This window comes from Amphiprion ocellaris, chromosome 3 (assembly GCF_022539595.1).
Source record: "Amphiprion ocellaris isolate individual 3 ecotype Okinawa chromosome 3, ASM2253959v1, whole genome shotgun sequence".
Taxonomy (NCBI): Eukaryota; Metazoa; Chordata; class Actinopteri; family Pomacentridae; genus Amphiprion; species Amphiprion ocellaris.
In genome coordinates, this window is record NC_072768.1 from 21,086,067 (window position 1) to 21,113,264 (window position 27,198).

The 27,198-nt window shown below is 40.3% G+C and overlaps 1 protein-coding gene across 2 annotated transcripts in view; it reads left to right on the forward strand.

The window, feature by feature from the left end:
* Positions 1 to 3,706: 3,706 nt before the first annotated feature.
* Positions 3,707 to 27,198, forward strand: part of LOC111577801 (INSC spindle orientation adaptor protein) — a 75,882-nt gene continuing 52,390 nt past the window's right edge. The window contains exon 1 of one of the 2 annotated variants that reach the window (XM_055009295.1): positions 3,707 to 4,001. The gene's annotated coding sequence lies outside the window, so the exon portion shown is untranslated. Of the gene's footprint in view, positions 4,002 to 24,553; positions 24,890 to 27,198 lie in introns of those variants that run through there. The other variant, XM_055009296.1, reaches the window with a different exon arrangement.

Sequence of the window (27,198 nt, forward strand, 5' to 3'; positions counted from 1 at the left end):
TTCCTGAGGAAAGAGAAAACTACAGTGACAGACCCAAAATAAGGCAAAACATCATTAGTCAAAAATAAAACCTGAGTCTTGATGTATTTTGGAAAGGTCTGTAACAGGAAATAAAGCATTCATTTCACATAAATCATGTTAAATACAGAAATTGGAAGAGATAGATATCATGTGAATGCATAATTACAGTTTTATGCTGTATTTTCTGAACAATAACACACAGTCTGTGTGCTGCCAGTGGTTTCAAATTATTTTAAGTGCAGTGTTTCCAGCAAAATCACAGACAGAGAAGTAAAAACAAAATCTTTGAAGGCAGGACAAATTAAGGCCCTTTAGTTTTGGATGATAAATATGGGATGCAAGTTTGGAAATTGAGGGGATAATGAGCCCATTCAATAAGGGTGAAAGTGAAAAACAGGATATGGTTGATCGTATTTGGTTGCATGGATGAATGCCAAGTGTGCACCAGAGCAAATACAGGATATTTGTTACCGTGTGCATCATGCGCAAGCACACAAGAGCTGTCAGTACCAAGAAAGCAAATGTATTTTTGTCAAACATCGTCATGTGAAAAACGGCAACCGCCAACAGCAGACACGCTGGGTCCACAATGTAGCCACTTAGAGCAATAATAATAATAATGATTGGTTCTAAGTCCAACTGTTCAACTGGATGACTTATTATTTCCTAGATGAGAGGATATGCATGACTAATATGGGAACTTATGCTATTGGAGTATAAACAGAGGAGGAGATTTGTGCTCTATTCCCCCTCAAGCTTTAAACCCCTCATCTGACGGTTGCTTTTATAGTCTTTCCACTCATGCTCTCTCTGTCTCACTATCTGTCTGCCTGTCTGTCTATCTGTAGAGAATCAGCGCTGAAGTCAGAGCCATGCTGGAATCCAAATGGAAACTTTTCCTGCATGACTGAAGAGGAAAAAAATAAACCCCCCTCTCTATATTATGATAATTGAGGGGGACGGGAGGTTGAGGGCTGATTCGTGGGGTCGGTTTGGTTTAAAGCTTCTTTCTCAGCAGTAATCTAACAATCCCACCATGCCAATGAGAATAGCAGTCCTAATGGCACACAGCTGCTTTGAATGGGGCCCTTCCAGTTGAGAATTAGATGTTTCATATAAGAGAAACCAATAAGTGAGCCCCCATCTCCAGAGTGAAGACGTGCCACTAGTTGAGTTCCCAGAAACGTACACCACAAACCCATTTCATAACCTGCGGCTTTGGAAGATGCTTCCTTTTAATGCTTTAAAGAATAGTTTAAAATTCTGGGAAATAAAGAACTGAAGTTATGACATCCTATCTGGGCTAGCCTCTGTTCTGCTAGCTTCTGCAACTTAGTCAATTAGCATTTCCGTCATCAGCCTTTCTGAAATAAAGAAATGTGAAATGTTATTGAAGTATACTGTCCTTATTCTGAGACAGAGCCATGAGAATTTGAAACTTTTTGGTTGTAAAGAGCCTCTCTTTATATTTTATTATACACATATGTGATAATTTACCTACAGAAATTATTTGGTCATACATTTTCTTGTATTTCATAGTCATTCCCAACAGCCATAACAGATAAAAATTCAATGCATCAGGCATGTGGTTCAGATACAGCTGCCTGTGATTACACACCTGGCCAGTAGGTGGCTTCGTGTGCTCATGAAGCTTCAAGAAATGAACCCTTTCTCAAACCAATTGGCTCAATGGTTCAATGCCTCATGAGGCTTCATCTCACCATCACCACAATGAAACAACATAAATGCATGTAAATAAATCCTTTTAACTTAACTACTCAGTCCAAAAACCAAGTAACGACATTGCCTCTGTAGAGCCGTGCATCCAGAAAAGCAAGTATATGTGTGAAGCTACACATCAAAATAGTGGACAGAAAGTGACAACTGTCAACAGACAATTTCAAAATAAAGGCTTTTTTAAAATAAAGGTACATCGATAATTCTGCTTCAAGGGCAAGGTGACATTAGATTTAATAAAATGCTCAGAACAGGGCCAAACACCGACGAACATCAGCATTATTAGATCAAGTTGTAAAAACAGTGGAACATTCTGCTGTCTTCTTGTAAAATGAAATACATTTATGTTTTAATTTTTACGTATATGTTGTGCTTTTGTGTGTTAGAAGTCAAATTTAAAGGTATTTAGGTTTCATTAGCATTAAAGGTTGAGTCTTCTGGAAAAAGGTTGATATTTAGAATATTTAAGTTGTTAGAATCTCTTAGATTTACACATATTCTGGATATAAAACACAAACATAGTCTTCAGGTCTGAAAAGTGAAGTGAAAGCAGAAGCGCCTGAAAACTGCATTCTTTCCAAAAACCACCAGAGGGCGACTCCTCTGGCTCCAAAAAGACATCTGATCACTTAAAAATCCATGAGAAATTGACTCTACTTCTCACTTGATTCATTACCACATTAAGCATGTGCGTAAACAGCTTATGCTCTTAAAGTAAAATAGACAGTGAAGCAGGGTAAACTTTAGGGCGTGGCTACTTCGTGATTGGCAAGATGTGACCTTACTGGTGTGCATAGTGTCCTTGAGTTCTCAGTCAGATCCACCCCTCATCCAATTTCATAAACCAAGATAGCGGCAAAAGCTGCAGTCCAAGTTCGAGGCTTCACAACAGTAGCCCACTGACCAATGGGTGATGTCATTATGGCAACATTCATCTTCTGTATACAGTCTCTTGGTTTACTGTCATTTTGGCACCCATTCAAAAAGTAATAATCGTTCCTTAAACCTCATTATAACTGTTCCCCAAAAACTGTTCCTTTCAGTCATTACGTCTTGCTGAGGATTACCTTCACACATAGCAATGTGCCTCTCTGTCTGCTTCAATGATCACCCTCCTGTTGCTTTGGCCAGGAAATGAGGTAAAATTTGTGAGGAAATTAGCTGTTTACATTCAGATTTAAGCTAAAGCTAATATTTTTTGACTCTGTGCACTATAACAGGCCCTTGTGTGTGCGTGGGAGTGCCTGTGTGGAGTCACGTGTAGCAATTATTCAGTCAAGAATATGTATCGATATTAGCTGCAGCAACCCAGACCAGCTGAGTCTTGTTTGTAATGGGAACCAGCCGACTGCCGCTTATATTTTCATTTTCCTTCCTCATTTTTAAAGCTCCCAGTTTTTCCATAAGGTAGTCATTTCCAAAGCTGACGTGAAACCAGACACCCAGGAGCACTCATGGTAAAGGTCCAGAAACAACATAAGGCCGGGCCCTACATCCTCTCACCTTCCCCAAACCCCCTTTCCATCATGTGCGACTGTTCCTGGGAAGGTAAAAACTCTTTCACTGTGGCAGAAATGGGATTTCTTTCTGCTGCCATGGCAGTTCCTTCATCTGGCCTTCTTTTTTGTCCCTCCCTCTCTTTCTTCTCTTCCCCTCCCTCCCTTTGCTGCCACATCTGGAACCCAGCTCCTCATTTATTTATGTGGTCTGTGTTGCTTCTTTTTTTTTTCTCGAAATCTTATTTGAAAGTTCTTTACCTTGTCTTGTTGGCAGTTTCTCTCCATCTGATGAGGTCTGCAATTACATCTCACCATAACTGGTCACTCTGCAATTACATGCTCCACCGCAGAATCTTTCTCCCCCCCTCCTCCTCCTCTGAACAGCACCACTGCTCATATGGCAGACCGAAATAGAATAGTTTCATGTCTGTTTGGATGGCGGCCCAGCTGCAACTATGCTCCGCTGCTTGACTGACAGTGGGATGTGGGCTTTTTCTCCTCAAGAAAAACCTTTAAGGCCAGTCACGTTTAGACTCTGAGCAGTCTTACTCTTGCAGGCTTCGGAGGTGGTTGGCCCAGCTGGGCTCCAAAACGGGAGACAGAGCAAGATAGAAACTAAGTTAGAGTGAATAAAAGTGTGGACAGAGACAGAAGGGTTGTAGGGAATAAGCTAACGACCACAAGCTGTTAACTATGAACCCCACTGGGAACACTTAACCTTTCGGTCGCTGAACAAGAGAATGGGTAAGTTTGGCAGAGTTAAGTCTTATCTCAATGTCTGGGAATGGTGTAATAATGCTGGGAAGCACTTTCATTAACTTCTGGAACACTTCTGATAGCATGACTGAGTAGTGCAGCATGTAGCACCTGATTTTAATGCAAAGTTCATCAGCTAATGCATGACATTCCTACCATATCCCGTAAACTTCTGGCTGTTGAAAGGATTCCCTGAGAGATGCTGTTGCCTTGTTGAGCAAGGTGCAGCTGGTGATACGACTGATGTCAAAGCCTGTGTCCACACAAAACTGGAAGATTTTCTAAAGATGTGAGTAGTATTCTATCCTAGTGTCTGATTTAAAAATGACACTATATTGATAGTAGAAGTATTGATCATTAGGGAACTCAGATTTTTGAAGATTACCTAAACCTCTCCGGAGACAACTTCAATAAACTTTTTAAAATGTTACAGTACCATGTTTGCCAAATAGTTGAATAACATGCACAAAAAGCCAAGTCAGACAGACATCAGTAGAAGTCAGCACCTAAATCTAAAAGGTTACAGACTGCATAGTCAGTTAGAGAAGTAAAAAATAAACAAACTGGATAGTTAACATTAAAAGTGACAAGATTAGAAGTCTGTTTGGGAGAAATATTACTTTCACAGAATTTTAATAGTGTAACTTCATGAAATAATACCATTTCACAAAAGTGGAAATCATGTCAGTAAAATAATATCATGTTACTGCTTATCTACAATGATAACAAAATATTTCTAACTTGTCAGGCTTTCAGTTACCTTCTGTATTTACACACCAAGCAAAAAGAAAGCAAAATTAAGTTTAGTGTCCGCTTGTTGAATGTACACTCAGTAGTCGACCTACTTTTAGCTCTGTTTTTGGTCTCCACCTACTGCATCCATCTCTTTAGTTGCTATATGCTACACTATGTTCCTCAGCTAGTTGATAGCATTATTGATCTGCTGTTTAGTGGTGGATAGTGTACTGTGGGTTTATTGCATCATTTTCACCAGAAATAACTGCCTGCTGCTGCAGGAAATGATGAGTATGGTGACAGTGAAAAAAAAAAAGTTATAGGCCTTAAAAGCAAAACAATGAATTGAAAGATGCTACATTCTACAGTAGAGCTGTGAGGAACTGGGGCAGTATGGTGCCACAGAGGTTAATACTTCACCTCGGACCGACTGGTCAGTTGGGATCTTTCTGTGTGAGGTGGCATGTTCTCCCTGTGCCTGTGTGGGGTTTCTCAGGCTTCTCTGGCTTCACAGTCCTAAGATTAGGAGGCTGATTGGTGATTATAAATGAACAGTGAGTGTCAGCGTGCATGACTGCAGTGTCAGATGGAATAACCAGTCCCCACTGTACCTTTTGTAGGATAATCAGGTACAGCTAATGTGAGTCGGGTTATAATTATCTGTATCACAGTAAATTAGAGCTGTTCCTGAATCAGATTTCTGTTAGTTGAATTGGAGTCAGTCGTTCACTGCAACAGTCTATTTGCTGAAATATTAATGAGGCAGGTAGCACACATGCCCCTCTGTTTAAATTAGGCTATTTTAGTCTATTTCTTTTTTTATTTCACTATGTACAATGTGATAATAAATAAACATAAACAAAGGACACAGTGTTAAGTAAATTCACAGCATTACATCGAAGGAGATGCAGAGAGAGACGCTGTCATAACGCTGCATGACTCAGGCTTTTGTTCACTACATTTTAGAGCAACATACACAACACATCACATTTGGATAGTCGAAACTTAGGCCTATCTAGACACTTCATGGCTAACTACAATAACTTAATCTCTCCTGTCAGCATACTTCACAGCATTTGCTGCTACCTGCTGGCAGTTTGGCAAATTAACTGGTTTTGTGAATTTTTTGCTGGCTGATTTTACTTCCTTGCAGATGTGCATACTGACCATTGTGAACACCCAGAGGCTGTTGTTGGTCTCCATTGGATACATGCACATCAGGTCTGCCTTGTATCTTGGACTGATGCTTCCTTACATCAGGTGTTTCTTTTACCAATACAGTACACACATGGCTGCCAGCGTATCTTTTGTGAGAATCTGTACTTGCCAATCGATGCTATCAAAATAAGTATGAATGGTCCTTTCAGGACATTGCAAGGTTTCTCAGTAGGAAAATATGTTATGTTTTTGTTCTGAGTCATGTTGGAAGTGAACACCAAAGTGGCTTTAGCTGTTTGGAGTGGGCAAAGCTAGGTTGCGTGGGAGTCGCGAAAGCTGAGACTGTCCCAAAGAGCAAAGATTACAGTGAGACCGGTGGTAATGAAGAGGACGCAGTTACCACATGTCTTTACTGCAGGCTTCTGTGTGTGTGATGTGGTGGTGGAGAAAAGTGCATGCGCATGAGAGAGACAATTAGAGATTACAAGAGAGGTGTGTCATTACGTTTTTTTCCATACGTACTCTGTGTGTGTGTTTGAGTTTATGGACCAACATTTCGTCTCAATACATGTGTGAGTGCAGATCTTTGTATCTGACCTCTGAATATGCCCGTTCTAGCTTCATCATTTATTTCCTTTTCTTTGCTTCTGTTGTCCAGTCTCTGTTTCCACGATATCCCCTGAAACCACTGAACCTTCACACACTGTAACTGATATCTCCTGTGTGCTACTAAATGAGTGGAAAAAGTGCACTAAACAGCAAATGTGTTACCATGACCAGGAATATTTCTGTGGCTGTATGAGTCATGTTGTCACTGTGCAATTATGCGACGCAGAACTGAGTAGTAAAGTCTGCAGGATGCGTGAACTTGCTCATATTCCTGTTTTTAGTTAGTTGTTGTTCCATGGAGAGCAAAGTCATGCCACCTGAAATATCCCAAGAGCTATGGATGGATACAATGTTGAATGATCCCCTGAAGATGAATCCTACTGACTTCAGTGATACTCTGACTTTCTCTCTTTCACCACCATGTTGTTGATATTTGTGGTTTGAAGTGAAATGTCTTGATTTGACACAATATGTGGCACTGGCATTCAAATATTTCTCAGGAAGAACAGGGATAACTTGATAGTTATAATATGACATGATTATTGGACTTTTTCTCAATGGCTATCATTAGATCAAATGAATATTTTGTCGATTTTTTGGTGTGTGACCCAGTTAAACTAACGACAAAGATACTCATCTGCCTCATCAGTAATTTGTGTTTAGAACTAGTTAGCAAATGTTATCATTAGGGCTGCATGATAATAGAAAAGAAACTATTGAACCAATCACAATCATCCTGGGCAGAGCTATGGTAAGAACACAGCACTGGTGTGCCCTAAAAATAGCTGTCTTGAAACATCTGCAAGGAGGAAGGTGAGAACTGTCATTAAAATGGATAATTCACAATAACAATAATAATCCTCAGCAAAACTTGAAATTTCAGTGTGGTAGGTTGCTGCCTGGAGGTTGTTGTATTTTTCCTGTAATAAAGGGGATTTTAAAAATTGTAACAAATAACAAAGGGGAGGAGAAGATTCTTTGTAAGGTATGGCTGGATTATACCTGCAATTTACATATAACGAGTAAGACTAGGAAATAACGGACTCTGTGATATTTTTGATAACTTAAGTAGCTCTGTTTGTGGTTGCTTTGTCTTGCGCATTTAAGTGATCTAAAAAAGTAGTTGTGTTGCCTCCTTGCGGGAAGAACTGCAAGACACTGCTGACAGATTATCAGTTTTGGTTCCTCATTCTTTGTGTTGCCCAAATATTTCTATATAACCGATGTTGCGTTTCCCTCCCCTTTGAATTTCTCTCCGGGGTCCTTGTTAATTTTGCTGTGACTTGTGCATGAAGTTAAAAAAAATGCTGTGTATCCAAGAGCCTGTAAATCTTAGTTAACTATGTTCTCTTGTATCTTCCGCTTGCTTTGTTGATACATATAGCGAGCCTTACATTTGAATGAACACTTCATGCATGTTCAGAATGACTGTTAGCATTTTGGTTTTGTGTAGCTCTTAAAAAATGCCTTTAAGCTTAGGCTGTTTATGTGTGATTGCAACTTTAACTCACAAGTCCTGGCTACAAATGAAGCATAGTGTCAGTTGCCATAAGACGATAGTGTACGATTAAACTTGTTTAGCAGCTCATTTAGCATCAGCAGATGACAGGCTACGTCAGCAGCTTCCTTTAAACATCTGTTTAGCACGTCTGCCTAATAATACATGACTGGTTGGGGATAAATCCGGCAGCACAGTGATTCTCTGCCATTCATTCTCCTCTCGCCTGCCTGATGAACAGCTGAGGAGGGCGTGTCGTGGTTAACATGAACCACACATGCAGGTGTGGTCCTCGCTGAGCTGTCATACTGTTTAATTAGGTCTCTCTCTTTCATGTGTGGGGAATATCAGGGTTTCCGCTGTAAAAATCTCGTCTCTCCACAGTCTCAGCCCAGCACTCATTGTCCTGACAATTGCCAACACCGTCTGATGAGCAGCGACTATTGCTGAGGGTGTGACCGAACTTTGTGACCGCGGCTAAAGTTGGAAACATGAAGCTGCACTTGACTCTCTGCTTTTTGAGTTTTCAGTGCCAAAGCATTGTGTCCTTAAACTGTCCTGGTTATACTGGTTTTATTCTGGACATTGAAGTGTCTTTTAGTCATCAGATACTGTCAGACCCATCCAGTATATTTACTCCTATAATAACAGTTTTCTAATAGTTGCTTACAACAAGCAGATTCTCTTTAAAGGCTGAAATTCTATACCTGGGGCTGGACCAGGCCAAGTCTCCATCATTGTCTACAAGCAACTTCTTTTTTCTGGATAAACTAGTTTCTTTCTTTGACTCTTATTTGCTGCTCTTTTCATGCCTCCTCTCAGTGTCTGTGTGGCATTGCTGAAGTCAGGACCCAGTCATTTTGGTTTTCCTCCCACAAGTCTGGTGTTTCTCCAGAAGCTATTTCTCACACAGGTCAGCCTGTTGTCTGACTGTTTCGATCCAGATGCCCAGTAATTGTGTTTTCTTTGGGGGAAACAAGAGTGTTGCACTTCTTTGATTGTAGCCATTTTCCTTGCATTACAGATTCACTTAAACAATTGTTCACCAAATAGAAATAATCAATAATTAGTTAATTAGCCAAAGATAGACTGATAAAAACATACAAAAGGACTAATAATGACATATTGAACACTTTACAACTTCAAAGCAAGTGTATTATTTTAAGGACGGCTGTAAGCTTTTAAAATGATACTCCGGGGTGTTAAACAGAGAGTGGCTGTGGCTCTGTAGAGAGAGGAGGCCATCCATTGATAGCAAGGCTTACTGTGCCCTGATGGCTTGGTCTTGCATGGCACCTGATGCAGTAATGACTGAAAACCAAATACTGACAGATACTCAGCCAGATATGGATATATATAAAATAGTTTGAAACTTACAATTGTCTTCTTTACTGCAATTTTGGGTGCATTTCTGCATATCGTAGTGCACAAGCTCTGCATTTAGATCAGCGGAACATCACCTGCAGGTTCATGTGTGCAAACATGACACAAACACGCACTCAGAGAATAACTACTCCATAGCATCACTAGACACCATAACTCCACTTTTTCCAGGTTTTCTTTAAGTGAGATGTGACATATTTTTCTGAAATTTTACTGCTTGAATGTATAAAATATTATTATTATCCATTGCCAGCATCTGCTTTACTTGTAGGTCTGACATTACAAGATAATCTTGTGCAAATTTTTTTTGTGGACAGACAAAAATACAAACTTTTAATAGCACTTTAGACCCGCTTCCAATTGACAGATACAGTTAAAAAGTATACTTTATTTCTGTTCTTGGATGCAGAGATCACAGTCAGTGGTAGTCAGCTGAGGTGGGAACTCCAGAGTGACAAGCCCAGCATCAGCATCCATTTAAGTCTATGTATTAACCTACTTGTTCAATGGCATCATTAAATTTAAATTCTCCTATTTGCCCTTTGAGATATTGTACCCCAGCTAATCACTGAATTTTACTGAATTTGTTTTGCGGAATAACCAAAAGTTGTAGTGTATGTTAATAAACTCACATTTTAATGAATATTCCACAGCAAAAGGTGTTGAAACTATTAGATTTAATAATTTATTGTCAGGCTGTTTAGTTTTTTTTGCATTATTAGATGTTATTTCCAAAATATGCTAGGAATGATGTTGCAGAAGAGAAAAAAGTAAAGAAGACTAGGAGAAACATAGTGAAAGAAAAAGCACTGAACAATGCATTGGACTTGTTTGCTGGTAGCTGATCTGGCACCAGCAGCAGGGAGGTTTTGCACTGCAGGAGATGGATGGACATCTGAAGATATCCCCTGAGTAACAGAGGGCAAGTGGTTAGCAGAGGAAGTTGAGTTTTGCTTACAAGTTCGGGATGAATCATTTATCATCTGCCGTAGCTGTAACTTTAAATTAAGAGAAGTCCATTAACAAAATCCGTGCCTAATGCATTGTATGAAGCAAACATAAAAGGTTAAAATCAATATATCCCATATAAAAACAGCATCAAACCTCATATAATTGTGGTACGGCATCTGAGATAGTGTTACAGTGATATACTGCAAGGCTGCTTGCCTGACGACAACAACATCAGTGCCTCTGGCTGCTACCTTTGAATTACTGACCTTTGACTCTAATGGAGGACAAACAACATCTTCACCAGCATGGAGCCAGCAGCATGTCTCTGACATTAATCAGAGAGACACTTTTTACTGCTGAAAACAACTGTGATCAAAGAAAAAAACAGTGTCCACAAAACCTCCTGCTGTTGATTTAAACATTGATCCACCCAAGGAATAACATTTCAAAGTAATTAACACTGGGCACAAACAAAAACTTATGTGATAAGTACAATTTTGAACAATTTGAAAGCCAAACCATCTTCCCTGACTGAGTGTTGTTGATATACATTTTATAGAATGTTGGACCAAAGCTTGACGCACCATCCTTGAAAGCTCCACTTTAGTCTTTCCTACATCACATAATGAGGATGCTGCACGTGCGTCACGTTTGTGGTGCTTTATTGTGGGCAAGGGGGAATGTTGACACATCACAGCATCCATGACTCAGTGGAGACTCTCTTCAAAGTGGGGACTCAATTAGAAGAGTGCAGGTATAAATTTTTGTGTAGGTGGGCCCAATATGGCAGCCACACGGGGCCCAGAGCTGGGAGATAAATCAATATCAGACTTGTTGAATTAGAGCGTCAGCATGGAGCTCCTCTTGTGTTGACCTCGTTTCCTGTGCTCTGTTCTTTTCTTCCCATCTCCATCTACTAATTGGAGGGAGGTCATAGCTTACTGAGCTGTAGTCCGTTTATCTGTCTTCGCTGTGATTGCCATCTGCTGTTTTTGCTCCGTGGCCCTTGTTACGGTGCATTGGGGAGATCATGCCAGGAATTGGAGGCTTCAGTCCTTACGCGCTTCTGTTTGCTGTGAGATTCACAGAAGATAGAAAGGTCAGCACTCTCTCCTCCTTGTGGAAAAGTTTTCATTCTGTTGAGAGCACCTTAGGGAGACTTGAGGAGGTCCTTCTCTCTAGAGGTGTCATTTTCTGATTCAACACTGCCACTGCTGTCAGCTTGTGGTTCACATCGCTTTATTTGGCAGTGACACACACTCAGAGGAAGTGTCTGAAGATGTATAACCAGCTGCTACACATTGTAGCTGAGAATTTTGAAATAAAAGTCATTAGTCATTATAATCTGCAGAAATATCAATGCAGACTGTTCATTTTGAGGGAAATATAGGAGTCCAACAATATAGGACTCTTTGTCTTTTTGTATAATTTACAAAGATCTGTCCAGAGGAGTTAGTAGAACATACACTGGTTAACCTGTTTTACATTTTATTATATCACAGCTTGGTCTATTTAGTCTGCAAAATGTCAGAAAATATTGTACAAAAGAATTTCTCAGAAGGAACCAAAGGTGCGGCCTGTAAAAGCTCCCAAAACATGCAATTTACTGTACATGGATAAAAACAGATAAAACAAGTAACCCTTCTTTCTTTCTTGTTATTTTTATGTCCTTTGTTTGATGCAACTCGTGAAAATAAATGGAACTCAAACCCCCAATTGGGGTCAAAAGACTACAATAATTCTGCCACAGTAAGTGTTAAATCTTTCAAATGATGCATATCTCATTTTGAAATCACACATTTTTCAGTGTTATATCTGAGAATATTCTGTATATCTTAAATGAGACGTGGCAGACTGTTTTCCCGGATCTAATTGCCCAGAAAAATCTCCCATGTGTTTACTTTTCATGCCCGAAGTGGAAAAAATAGCACTGAAATGGCTTTTTGAAGTGCCACGTGTGAGCTCGGCAGGCACATATGGAGCTTTTCTTGCATGCCTTACGATTTTTGCAGCCGATATTTACTTATCATGTTGACCCCATGTGTGCCCCATTTACCCCGTGTCTTTAATTCTGTGGTGGAACAACAGTCTGAAGGAAAAGTGTTGAAAAATTCCACCCTGCACTGAAGTGGCTCTTGTGTTCCTTTGCTTAGATCTGAGCAGTGGACCTATCCTCCACCCCTGATTCTTACTCTTCCCTTCCCTCTCCCCTAAACCCACACACGGACCCAGCCCACCTAATTTACTCCCACCGCCTAATGTCAAACAGCTGTAGGGTTGACTCGTAAGGAATTGCTGCTATTGCATCCTCCCTCCCTCCCTCTCTGCTCTTTTTTTGCCCTACCATTGTGTGTGGCCCCTAACATCAGGTCACTCACAGGACCAAATGTGGTGCCTAAACCAGCTTTCCTTTCAAGATTTATTCATGGTTTTAGCGTTGGTTATGAGGTCATGAATTTACCTCGTAGGTGCTTGTGGGTGGAGGTAGACAGACAGACAGCTGGCCATAAATCGTGCACATGGATTGTGCTTCACTCACTGTGTGTTTTGCGGTTGCCTGGTCTCTCTGACATGTATCTCTCTGGCCGTAACTGGGCCAAATGCCATTTCCAAGGTACTCCATCTAACTGAAGGAGCTGTGTGACATACTGTAAATGTCATGAGGTCACTCACTGTGTGATTGACAGGAGGGGATCAGGCAATGATGCTGACGGCTGAGAGGTCTTGCTGCTGTCGGGAATCTGCTTCAAAGGATTGTTTTGGCCACATGCCTGAAAGTCCACCCTGGTAGCTGATGGAAGAGGTTTCTCAACAATTTATCACTAACTTTGAAACTTTCGCCACAATATTCAAGACAATGCTGAAAACAATGCTATGTGCTTAGACCCCTGAAGATATTTTATTGCAAATCCCAAGTGTGTATCAGACTCAGTTTAGAATGTAAAGTATAAAATTTAAAAATATAAAAAAAAGTAAAAAAGTAGGGCTTGTAGACTTTATCTGTAAGCTCCTTTCACACCAACACCAACTTGTTCAATTGCCATTTTATGGAGTGTTCTCTTGTTTCTTCGTGTTTTATTGCGATCTCATGCTGAGCTTGAGTAGCTCCATTAAAGCAACTGGGAGTTTAGTGCACTTTCATGTTTCTGTAGTTGTTGAATTGCTGAGATGATGTTTCTAAACTCCTCCAGGGAGCCTCACTGTTCTATAGGGTATTGAAGGGTGATTCTGCAAAGACCCAGATTGCAATCAGTGTCAAATGCCAACAAATGTTTTTTTTTTTTTTTTTTTTTTTTTTTTAAATCTTACTGTCCAAAGTATCTGTGTGTGTTAATAAAGCATGGTTGAGGGTCAGGCAAGACGTAAAATCAGGGTTATGTTATGTTTAGACCAGTTAGACCAAAGAAAAGTCTTGGTTGAGGTTAGGGAAAGATCATGGTTCTGGGTAATAAATGTCAAGTTTAGTCAGTTTTCTTTACAGATCATATTTTGTGACCAGAGTGCTGTACAGAGAGATTAAACAGACATTTCAATTAAAACATTGGCATATAAATAAATTAATAAAAGCATAGAATGTTAAATCATATGACAAGATGTTCATGCAGTACGTAAAAAATCAATAAAGAAGCTCAAAATAAACTCTGTATTGAAGAGAGATCAGTGCATAAGAGATATGGTCACCTCCAGGTACCAGTTAAGAATCTCTTACAACAGACTGCAGGTTGAATGTGTCCCACTGACTAATTCCTACATGGAGAGACACATGGAGAGAATTACAACAGACAGAAATGATTTTAATACTTCCATATGAAAGAAACATATGCTGACAACATATTCTAACTGGTTTGTTTATCAAATTCAGATCAGAATCAATGGTAATGCTGAGATTTCTTGCATTGGAATTCACTTTCAGTTACAGAGACTGTGTTGGAAAAGTTGTCTGTTGGGCAAAAGATGAAGACCGAAAGTGTTTCAGCTGCAGGTCTGTGATGAAAGCTGGAGTTCCTATACATCTATACACTACCCTGACATGCACAAACTCACTCACAGAATTGCAGGAGCCAAACTACATCTAATTTCTAAGGATTCTGGCCTTTATAGGAGCCCACTTTCAATTTCTGTGTATTGTTCACTCTACTACATCACATGAATCAGAAGAAGCCTTCTGAATTCTGGGTGGTAGACTGTATTGCAGAAATGCAGATGTTACAGCAGTGTAGTTCTGATTCTTCAGAATGATGGGGGACCTGGATGAGTATCCTGGTGTACTGCAGTACTCAAAACCATCATTCGGTGTTTAACCAGCAAGTCCTCCCTGGTTTGTTTGCTCCTCTGTGCCATACAGCATGTTTACAGATGGAATGGAAAAACAGTGTAGCTCTGATGATGTTTAGGCCTGCAGTTCTCCTAAAGTTACAAAGTGCTGCCAGCTTTTTGTTTTTAGAGATGCTGGCCATATATCTGTTGACACTGTGGTTCCATTTGGTGTTGCTTTTGGATTTTAGTTTTAGTTTAGTGTTCTCTATGAACTTAATCTTGCTTTTAAATGCAATGTCAGTTTAACCACACTTTTCGAATGGATCCACTCCTGCCTCCAGATTTTAACCTCAATGTTTGTTGGCATTTTCATGACTCTGAGGTGACTCAGCTGATGTTTCTTTGGGGAAAAGAAAGCGGTTTCAACTTTTGTTTCTCCGAGCTGGCTGCTCCTCAAATCCGATTGGGTTTTTCCCTCTCTGCTGCCGTGAGGAATGCTTCTCAGCCAATCAAATGCAGCCTCTGAGGTGGGTGTGGTTGGGATTAAGTCATAGATGACAACACCCATCAATCTTGTTATTTTGGATTTTAACAGTGATCTTCCAGATTTTCAGTCCCGTTTTCTGTCTTCTTCTGTCATATATGTGTCCTAATTTCTTTCTTTACAAGTCACGAAAACTGAGTGAAATAAAGTGTAAAGGGAGATTTTCCAGACTAGACAGTCTAGAGTCACACCATAAACACACCTGTGTGTAAAGGGTAGTGCTACAGGATGACGACAGGCTACTTTGTTAGCAACATCTGTCAAGTTGCTTCAACTGATTATGGTCTTATACCCTACTTTTACCTGACCACACTGTACGCCTGTCTCCAATTATGTCAGTGTGACTCCCTATTAGCCATGTGGTGTGTGTGTGTGTGTGTGTGTGTGTGTGTGTGTGTGTGTGTGTGTGTGTGTGTGTGTGTGTGTGTGTGTGTGTGTGTGTGTGTGGTGCCCCTCTACAGGTTCGCTCATTCATTATTAAGCAGCTCCTGATGTTATGCTGGCCGTCGCTGCTCCGGTGTCAGGTACCCACATGATCCTCCTCACTGAACCAGGCTGAGTCAGGATCCAGTTCCAGTCTCTTTGGCCTGTTGGAGCTGCTATCGGAGCTACTGAGCTCTACTTCAAAACCTTTCATTAGCTCTGGATGTTGTCTCTTCCCCGGCTGGTTTCCGTCTTTTATTTGTCCAACTAACTGTCGATGGAACTGGGAAGCTTAAAATGCATTTGGATATTTATCTTGGAGTAACGCTGGGATTGTTTGAGTTCTCAGGAGGTATGGTGCTGCTATCATCTTTGTTTTCTTGAAAATGAGAATTATGGGTATTTTTATAGCGAACCATAAAGTACCAGGATGACGTTGTGTTCACTTTAGCAGACTTGTGGTGAAGCATATTTATCCAGCTGAACTTTTTCCATTTTTTTGGTGCAAAAGGCTTCTTTGGTGTCCAAGGAATGAGAAGCTGATTTGATTCCTCCTGCACTGAAATGTAAAAGCTATCACTTGTAATGATCTGTCCACATTTGTTAGTGTGACATTTAACAGGATGGCTGAGTTTATTCCCTGACAGGGGCTACAGGTCTGTACATTGTGTGTGTGTCTATGTGTGTGTGCAACTTGACCCCATCTGGTCTCATATCCATAAGGGACACAGGTTGCCTAGAAACACCATGAGGGCAGGCAGAGCATTTAACTTCCATATTATTATGCCAAAGGAAAGAATGCTCCCAGACCCAAATAGATCGCACCGCTTTTGGCCTTACAAGGGAATCTTCTCATTTAGTCCAGTCAGGAGTCTGTCCTTAGGGAAGGACTTGAAGTTTTCAAGTCTAATGCTTGTACTTGCACACACTCCAGAGGGTAATTAAGACATGCTTGAGAAAAAAATGGCCTAATTTCTTGTGAACTTTTTATAGAGTGCTTTTATTGTGGGCACTGCTAACAATAGCTTGATGTGTGTCTGAGTCTAAGTTGGAAAAAACTGCATTGTTCACCACAAATGATACAAAATTGCTTTTCCAGTTGTTCATTTTTTCCTTAATATGCTTGAAGTCTGTTGCTGGGGCGACTGCTGTTTGAAAAAGTAAGAAAACTTTTGCTCCTTTAGACACATTGTACATCCTGAATAACAGCAGATGGGTACAGTGTGAGTGACAGAAGAACGATGGAGCAAAACTGTGGTTCTACTGTCAGGTACACTGTTGGGGGAGCATTTCACCTGCCAACCAAGTCCATCTAGTCTGTAGCGGCTGGTGACAGACGCTGAAAGATATTCAGTTTCTTCCTGCTCAAATAGAGGTTTTTTAAAGTCAGAAAGACTTAAATGACCCATTAAGGAATCATTCTGAATATTTCTCAGCACATCCACCCTGGCCTACCCCCAGTGTGAACTTTCTAACACTTTCATCACACAAAACTATCAGTAGTAGAAGTATTTGTGCCCTGTGCTATCTGTAAAGAAACTTTAGATAATTTCTAATCCTCATTTCCCATATTTCTTGTTAAATTCAAATTCTATCAGTTATTGTATAAAGATACAGGAAACCTAATTTCTATTCTCTGCTTTTAATGTACTGTAGCACATCTAGAGCCTCTTTAATTCCTGTAGCCACTGAAAGATTTGTTGCTTCACTTGATTTTGCTCTGTATTTACTGTGTGTCTTATATTTACACTTACCCTTGGTTCTGTGTGCTGAAGTGTCTTTCATCAAGACATTCAGCACCAAATGCCCTCAATGGTTAGGCCTTTTGTGATGGATGGTATGCATTACTTGGTAGCCTACTGCCAACAAGTGTGTGAATATGTGTGTGTTTGTGAGTCACAGACTATATAAAAAGATGGACATAGCAAGCAATGAAATCACCCATTGGTTTAGTTTTGGAGCTGGATTAAAGCCTACAGAGTGGCTTTATGGTCAGTGCCATCTTTTCCAGTTGGAGTCAGAACCTTCCAGATGTCAGAAGCAGGGTAGAGCAGGAGGAGTAATCAGACACCTAATTAGAGCTCATAACTAACATGTACACCGTCATCAGTGTGTTAGCCAAAAGGCAAGGTGTCTTTTAACTAGTTAATGCATTTGTTTACCAAGAGACTGGATATTAGAATCCCTCGACTGGCAAAACTGCCAGTGGAAAAGGTATTGCCCACTTCACTGACAAATGATGGCCTAATTACAGTCATCATGCCACAATTGAATGATACTGAGCATGTGATTGGAGTTCACCTTAGAATGATCCTCATCTTGTCAATCATTCCATTGCAGACATGTCAATCAATGCAGTCGAGCTGCAAACATACAGTGGGTACGGAAAGTATTCAGACCCCTTTAAATTTTTCACTCTTTGTTTCATTGCAGCCATTTGCTAAAATCAAAAAAAGTTCATTTTATTTCTCATTAATGTACACTCAGCACCCTATCTTGACAGAAAAAAACAGAAATGTAGAAATTTTTGCAAATTTATTAAAAAAGAAAAACTGAAATATCACACGGTCATAAGTATTCAGACCCTTTACTGTGACACTCATATTTAACTCACCTGCGGTCCATTTCTTCTGATGCTCCTTGAGATGGTTCTACTTCTTCGTTGGAGTCCAGCTGTGTTTAATTAAACTGATTGGACTTGATTAGGAAAGGCACACACCTGTCTATATAAGACCTTACAGCTCACAGTGCATGTCAGAGCAAATGAGAATCATGAGGTTGAAGGAACTGCCCAAGGAGCTCAGAGACAGAATTGTGGCAAGGCACAGATCTGGCCAAGGTTACAAAAGAATTTCTGCAGCACTCAAGGTTCCTAAGAGCACAGTGGCCTCCATAATCCTTAAATGGAAGAAGTTTGGGACGACCAGAACTCTTCCTAGACCTGGCCGTCCAGCCAAACTGAGCAATTGTGGGAGAAGAGCCTTGGTGAGAGAGGTAAAGAAGAACCCAAAGATCACCGTGGCTGAGCTCCAGAGATGCAGCAGGGAGATGGCAGAAAGTTCCACAAAGTCAACTATCACTGCAGCCCTCCACCAGTCGGGCCTTTATGGCAGAGTGGCCCGACGGAAGCCTCTCCTCAGAGCAAGACATATGAAAGCCCACATAGAGTTTGCCAAAAAACACATGAAGGACTACCAGACTATGAGAAATAAGATTCTCTGGTCTGATGAGACCAAGATTGAACTTTTTGGCGTTAATTCTAAGCGCTATGTGTGGAGAAAACCAGGCACTGCTCATCACCTACCCAATACCATCCCAACAGTGAAACATGGTGGTGGCAGCATCATGCTATGGGGGTGTTTTTCAGCTGCAGGGACAGGACGACTGGTTGCAATTGAAGGAAAGATGAATGCAGTCAAGTACAGAGATATCCTGGAAGAAAACCTCTTCCAGAGTGCTCTGGACCTCAGACTGGACCGAAGGTTCACCTTCCAACAAGACAATGACCCTAAGCACACAGCTAAAATAACAAAGGAGTGGCTTCGGAACAACTCTGTGACCATTCTTGACTGGTCCAGCCAGAGCCCTGACCTAAACCCAATTGAGCATCTCTGGAGAGATCTGAATATGGCTGTCCACCAACGTTCACCATCCAACCTGACAGAACTGGAGAGGATCCGCAAGGAAGAATGGCAGAGGATCCCCAAATCCAGGTGTGAAAAACTTGTTGCATCATTCCCAATAAGACTCATGGCTGTACTAGCTCAAAAGGGTGCTTCTACTCAATACTGAGCAAAGGGTCTGAATACTTATGACCGTGTGATATTTCAGTTTTTCTTTTTTAATAAATTTGCAAAAATTTCTACATTTCTGTTTTTTTCTGTCAAGATAGGGTGCTGAGTGTACATTAATGAGAAATAAAATGAACTTTTTTGATTTTAGCAAATGGCTGCAATGAAACAAAGAGTGAAAAATTTAAAGGGGTCTGAATACTTTCCATACCCACTGTACCTCTCCTTGAGGCCTAATATCCACTTAACAATGGAATTGTTTTTAAGGCAGCATGGCTCAGTGGGTAGAGTGGCCGTCTTGTAATGGGAGGGTTACCGGTTCGATCCTGGCCTGGAGAGCTTATGTCGAGGTGTCTCTGAGCAAGACACTCAACCCCTAACTGCTCCTGATGGGTTGAGGTTAGCGCCTTGCATGGCAGCTTCCGCCATCAGTGTGTGAATGTGTGTGTGAATGGGTGAATGTGATGTATAATGTAAAGCGCTTTGGGTATCGTTTCAGGTATAGTAAAGCGCTATATAAATACAGACCATCCAGCTTAACAAACTCATCAAATGGAGTGACTTTAGCTAATAACGTCATCATGACTTGTGGAAAAATCCCATAACTCACTATTTCATGACAGAAACTGATGCTTTTCAAATGTCTACTAGAGGCACTGACCCTCAGTGGTATTGCTCTCTAAGGTGCATCTGCACTGGCTTCAGTTTTGAGATGTGGTTGTTGGTGTGAATTGGTGAATGACAGGCAAACTGTAGTGTTTGGATCACAGGAAACACTGTATATGCCGTCAAATACTGTCTGCATTTGATGCATTTTTTATTCGTCATCCCTTGAAATATCTATTTTTATATATGTTATTCAAATGTTTTGAAATGTCATCTATTCACTTTTTTTCTGAGTTTTTTGGTCAACAAAATCCAAAACTGTACATGACATTATAAACAATGATTCTGTAATTTGAATGTTGCCATGACATATCATGCTGATGAAGAATACACTCAAATTCTAATAACATAAAACACATGTATACAATTATTTACCAATAAGAATATCTTAACAAATTCAATGCCTTTGTTCTTAGCTGTTAAATGTTCCATGTTTATTTCCTGAAATTCAGACCAATCAGGAACATCTGAGCATGTTGTCTTGATAAAACTGCAGCTGTGGAACAGATTCAGTTCACATGTTTTAATATCGGATTTTAGTTTCAGATTCTCTCTGTTATAATCTATAACCCAAAATGTTCTTGTTCACCTTGTGGACCTTTCTCAGGCACACCCAACGATCACAAGTGATTTAACTTTCATTTAAAACATATTTTCACTGGAAGACAAGTTATAAAAACACAACAGTGACTCAGAAAACCATAGAGGGTTCAGGGCTGTTGCATTATCTTTTCTTGCTAAAACAGGCAAAACTAGAAGTGTCAATACAGTTCCATCTTATACATAATGTTAGAACTATCTGGTTACAGTTGTTGTAAATTGTAAACAGTCTTCAGCAGTTTTCATTAACACTTCTTTAGTTGTCCTCTCTTTGTTTGTCAAGGTAACATTAAACAGGAATCTTTTGCTGGACTTGAACCAGGCACACTGCAATTAAGAGGGCAGTGTCTCAGACACCTTGGCCAGGACACCCAAGGAAGCTACATCTTTATTAAAAATTCAAATTATAAGGATAGCAGCGTGACTTGTTATAGTGTTAGGAACTGCACTCATACAATTCCACTTAGAAAAACCCTTATTTTTGAAAGAAAAGCATTTTTTTTAATGAAGGTAACATTAAAATTAATCAAAAATACAATCTAGACATTGTTAATGTGGTAAATGACTATTCTAGCTGGAAATGGCAGATTTTTAATGGAATATCTACATAGTGGTACAGAGGAACATTTCCAGCAACCATCACTCCTGTGTTCTAATGGTACATAGTGTTAGCTAATAGTGTTGAAAGGCTCATTGATGATTAGAAAACCCTAGTGCACTAATGTTCGCACATGAATAAAAGTGTGAATTTTCATGGAAGACATGAAAATTGTCTGGGTGACCCCAAACTTTTGAATGGTAGTGTATGTATGTTAGCCATACCTTAACAAAGCAAGACTTTACATAACATGTATGCCTTCTTTTGAATCTCTCTTACACAAAAAATCATTTATTATGAAACTGTTATTCTGAAAAATCCCTCTCTTTGGAGAACCATTTATGTAACCACAGTGTTTGTACAGTCTTGTGTTGTTACCTGCTCAGCCCACAATCCATTTCCTGCTGTCATTTTCTCATCATCTCCACCTCTTTCTTAACTCCTGTCACTGTCCTTCCCAAACACTGCATCGCCATTTTTTGTTGAAAAAATATATGGAAACAGGAACGGTGCTTCCTCCTCCTACACACTGTTCCTGACATCACGGCATGTCACCCTCAAACCTGGGACGCTCCTGGAGCCCCCGTCACCCACCCTGACACATGTCAAGATGTTGACACTGTTTCTCTATCATTAGCCATACAGATACAGTGGTGCTGCTGCAGGAAATGGCATTGAGTGTCTTTAAAGGCAAATTTATCTTCCATCCATCCATAATGATGCATGCTGAGACTGTCTATTGCCTTCACATACTAAGAACACAGAGATTCGGAGAATGTGGAGTTAACTGTGAGAGCTGTGTCAGAAATGATTGAGGTAGAATGAAAGATGTACTATTTTTACAGACCAGTGGAGGACCCAGGTGTCCCCCTAGTTTCACAGAGCTTTACACTAAGTATCGGTCATTGTTTATCTGTTCTACCTGCAACATTTAGTTGCAGCACTGACAGTACAACAGGCACAGCCACTAACTGGTGAACATAGTGAAGCATTTAGTGACTGGAGAGCCTCTGAAGGTGGTTGAGACCAAACAAAGAGCTAAAATAAAGTGACTAGTGCACTATCATTCCTATATGTCCACAAACATGGCTCTAAATAAATGCAAGTCCTCTCCTATAGCTGCTGGATGCATAAGTTGGAAACTACTATGCTAGAAAATCCCATTTTTGTAAAGATAAATCAAATGAACAGTGTTGTTGAAGGCTGTTTTCGGTGCAGCGTTGCTTGATTTATTTTTTTTGTCTGAAAATGTGGATTCTAAATGCAAAAAGTTTCCCCAGCTGAAAATGTAGATTCCATGTCTGTTTGTAATTCCATCTCATTCCAAACATTCATGTTTTTACCAACGTTTGGCTGAATTACAACTGCTGTCAGAGCTCTGGAGGTGAAGTGCAGCAATACAACATGGAAGCAGCATATTATAATGTTATATTTTACACAATGGTCAACAGAGAACAATTGGAACAGTTTGAGGAGTTTCTTTGTTCCTTTTATTTATCAGCAATCTGAACTATTGTGCGGTAAATGTTCCAGTACTCACAGGCTGTCTGCTGCAATCAGCCTTTGTCTTGACATTCTTCTTGGTTCCCAGAGTCAGCTTTAGCGCTGAATGAAGTGATGGTAGCCGCAATGTTTGGCTTGTGGCCAAACTGTTTGCTCAGTAGGTCATTCAAATCTCTGACCCCCCAGTTCCTCGGGGAGTGGCTGCACTCTCTGATTGTACTGAACAATTCTCATGTGTCAGTGGAGCTGCGTGAGGCTAAAGACGATGGAATAAAGTTTGATGTGTTTGGTCTAAACAACAGTGGAAAATTTAGATTCATCTGGTTAGATTTACACAATCCAAAGAAATCAAACAAGTACTTGTAAACAGAAATGCTCTAAAGTAGCTTGGATTATGGACAGATTTGGCAAACTGTCTTGCGGTTGGCTTGGAGAAGAGCCGAGACCCACTTTTTCATGTCTTTGTGCGGTTTCATTGGCACCTAACACCAAAACAAACCAAATTAAATAAACAAATCTCTGTAGAGATGGAAAAAACACACTCACAAACACACTCGGTGTAAACATACCAGAGGAGTCAGTTGAGTGTTTGTGATAAATAAAGCTTCAAAAGTAATAAACCCAAAATAGACTTCATGGAGAATATATGCGGTTGAAAAACATCTCCGTTTTGCAAACTGTTGCACCTCTCCAAATTATAAAGATTATACAGATTTAACTCTGTTGACATACCAAACAAATACTTTAGTGAGTGTCAGCCTTGACCAAAACACAATCCATACTTTAAATAAGTTCTCCATGCCAATGTTATCTATGGAATGCTCTGCTTTTAGACTCACTGAGATAATGGGCCAGAGGGCTGTTGTGTCTGGAGAGAAAACTATGCCGTGAACATCTATATAAGACCTGTCTTATGTAATAAATCATTCAAATAAACTTTATTTGCCCAGCACTTATGTAGTGTAACGATAAAACAAGTTAAGACTGGCATGAAGCAAATGAAATCGACAAAGTGCAAAAAAGAAAATGAAAAGAATATCTAACAATGATATAGGATAAAATGTGTAAAATCTTTAATTAAAGGAATAAATTACCAGAAAATGTAGTTTGTAGAGCTTGTAAAATCTTTAAAAGTAAAATTTGAACACATCATTTTAAGCTTTTTTTGCCCAGACAGTTGTTACGGTAGCAGGTGCTGTTTTTGTCAGGTATTCATTCGGATTCACACATTCATTCTTTAAGCAACACCTGCAATTCCACTGGATTGTATTACAGCCTATTTCTGTTCTCCAGCTACATTATTATTTTACAAAAGATTCACTGTACTCTTATGGAACAATTTAAATGTTGTTTTATAGAAAAAAAATCAATAAGTTACCACAAACTGGTTGTACCAAGCTTCGTGACTGAAGTCATGAAATTTTACTGCAAGGTTGTCAGAATTAAAGCATCAGTTAAAAAGGTTTACATTAACCAGACTATTGTATATATTAAGCTTGAAATCTGTTACAAGACGGTTTGTAGTAGGATGGAGTAAGTGGTTTCAGGTTTGTACTTGGAGAAACCTGAGCTTTCTCACCAAATTTTCGTGCAGTAGCAGTTCACGTCAGACATTGTCTGCTGCCCCGTCTGGGTTTCTCTGTCCAAGAACAAGGGCCCACTTTGAGCCAGCCCACTGTGTGTGGGATGGGAATGTTGGGTCCATGGCTCAGCACAGCCGGCTTCCAGCTTGTTCCCACCCAACCGCTCATACAGTACCCATCCTGCTCTGTTTTCCTCCCCACATGACAGCTCTGCGGTGAGACTGTGACCGCTGTCTCCTCCTGTGAACCCAGTCTCCAGCTCAATGATAGGACATGAGCAGCATGGCACCGACGAGTCGCCGATGCAGAGCCTGTCCACTGTATTTAAAGTCCAATGGCCAGGAGCAACTTCTTTAGTAGATGCTTTCCTCAGTCTGAGTTAGGATAGCAGCAGGAGAAGAAGAGTTTGGTACTTAATCACAGGCAGTTTTTGAAATAAGGCCAAACCATAAGGAACGGGTTATACAATGAGGCACTCCTGAAACATCAAGGATATTAAACTTGGAGTACACAGCCTGACTCACTCTGTCTCCAACTCCATCACATTGATTCGAGCTGGTTTTGGCCTCTCAAAATGGTGAGTGGCTTCGCTTGTTTCTCCACGTTCTGCTCAAAGTTGGATTTCTTCTGTTTTCGTCGAACGGGAATTCATTGCTTTTGGCACAACAATGAAGCTAAGCCACAGTGGTGAGGTATTTTGTTTTCTGAAGACCAGCTTTTGTATTCTTTTGGTGGTTTTACGCAGAGTCTGTGAGAGGCATTCTGCTGTACCACAGAATATAATAAAGAATGACTTGAAATGTATTTTTAATCAGTGATGCAGCATTTATGGAAAGAACAGAGTGAAGTCAGTGGACAATGAAATGTTACCCTGCACATATGCTGTCTTTATTTGTGAGACTAAAATCTGTTCAGTTTTTCTTACTATGTAGTTCCATGTGTTTTTTTTTTTTTTGTTTTGTTTTTTATAGTTTCGATTTTTTCTGTTCTGTTCTACAGTGTGGAAAGCTGGTACTGTTTGTCTAAAAGTGTTTGGGGACTGAAACACGTTCTGAATTTTCCAGCAACTTTAGGAAGTGCAACATTAGTGAACTTGTATTTTAAGTGTTACTGATGTACAAGGATTTAAAAGGTAAAGAAAGCTCTGTGCTTGCCAATTTCCCATCAGTTTTAGCTTCAGGAGCCAAAACAGAAATATTAAAGCATTAAAAAACAATGAAATTACATTGGTCTGTACACTGCTGAGCAAGGTTACGTTCTCTTGCTTCTGGAACATAACTTTTTGTTGAATTCTGTGACACAGTGTCTAACTATTTAGACACTCTGCTATGTGTACTTCCCAGTTAAGCTGCTAAAATATGCAGCCAGACTTTTAAAAGGCTTCTTAGCTTTGATGAGAAAGGATCAAGACGCCTTTTACATTAAATGCAGAGTTGGCGTGACACTAAGGAGAAACAGAAACAACATGAAACATCAGTGGAAATCTGCAAGTGACAGAAACATGCACGCAAGCACACACCAACATTTAAACCCCCTCAACACACATGCAAAGAATAAATACAAGTGCTGCAGTAAATCTGGAGCGTACACCCTGGTGATTTCTCTTACACACACAAGTCACTGAGTGGTTGTTATTTTACCCGGCATGTGACTTGAGGCCGAGACAGAGGTGTCCTTTGTTTGGCTTACCTACAACTGACACGTTCTCCACGGGAACCGAATGAGGAAACCCACTGGGCCACTCAGGTTACAGCCCAGACATGAAAAGAAATGTCCACCCCAGCAAGAAAATTAGCCAGGATACCGTCAAAACTGACCATCTGCTTAGGAAACTCATATTTCTGTAGCACTTGCAGCCTTCGTGCACTTGGGGATGGTTAACCTGCGGTGCCTGCAGCTCCACAGAAACACAGGCTTGTTTTAAAAATGAATAGAAGGTATGACTTTAGCTTTTATAGGTGGCATTACATAAAATGCTACATTATAACGGAGCACTTGTCAGGACCAAAACTAAATCGACCCAGGAAGCGGTAAAGGAAAAACAGCCTGTGGCCACTCATTGCAGAATGACAGAGATCGCTTCCAGTGCAGTGGTCCTTAACACAGCACTTAGTGGCACACTCTAAGTGCTCAGGGCTGAATTGCTTGATTGGACAACTCATCTCCATTTGTAGGGTAATCCACAGAAGAGCACTGCAACGAGCCGCAGGCACATGTAATGGAATCTGCTGGAACTGTGACTTGTTGGCTTTGACCCTGGGCTCACTTATAGGGCCAATATAATTCATCTAGACCTCAATTGGAATATCTAACAGTGCAATTATATCAGCACTCACTCTATGGTATTCTGTTCTACTCTATTCTCACTGCATCAAGTGTAAGAAATGTAGGTTTCCTCCCAACACAGGGTGCTTGCTGTCAGTCTTCCAGACTTCCATGGTCCTGGCACAGTATGGCGTAATTTCTGAATCACTGTGATGCTTTCTCTGAAAATGGCCCTGGAGGAGCCCTGCCAAGACTGCAGTTAAAATACCCCTCCTCTTTCTTCCTCCCCTTCTTTGAATCTTCTTTCTACTCTTAGCCTCTTCTCTTTCTCTTTGTATCTGCTGTAATCTGTATATAGTCTATACAGACTACACACCCATCTGCCTGGGTGTCATTTTACCACAGTCACTGATTCAGTGACTCACCCTCCAAAAACAAAACAGAAAACATCTTTATTTCTTTAATCATCATCAAATAGTTCCCTCTTTGCTCATAAATATGTAATCCAGAGAGTTTCAAAGCAATCAAAGCAAACAGTATAACAGAATCGGTGACTCCTCTAATGCGTTGCTGAGCCATATCCTCTCCATCGCCAAACTTGAATAAATTAATCAGTTGCTC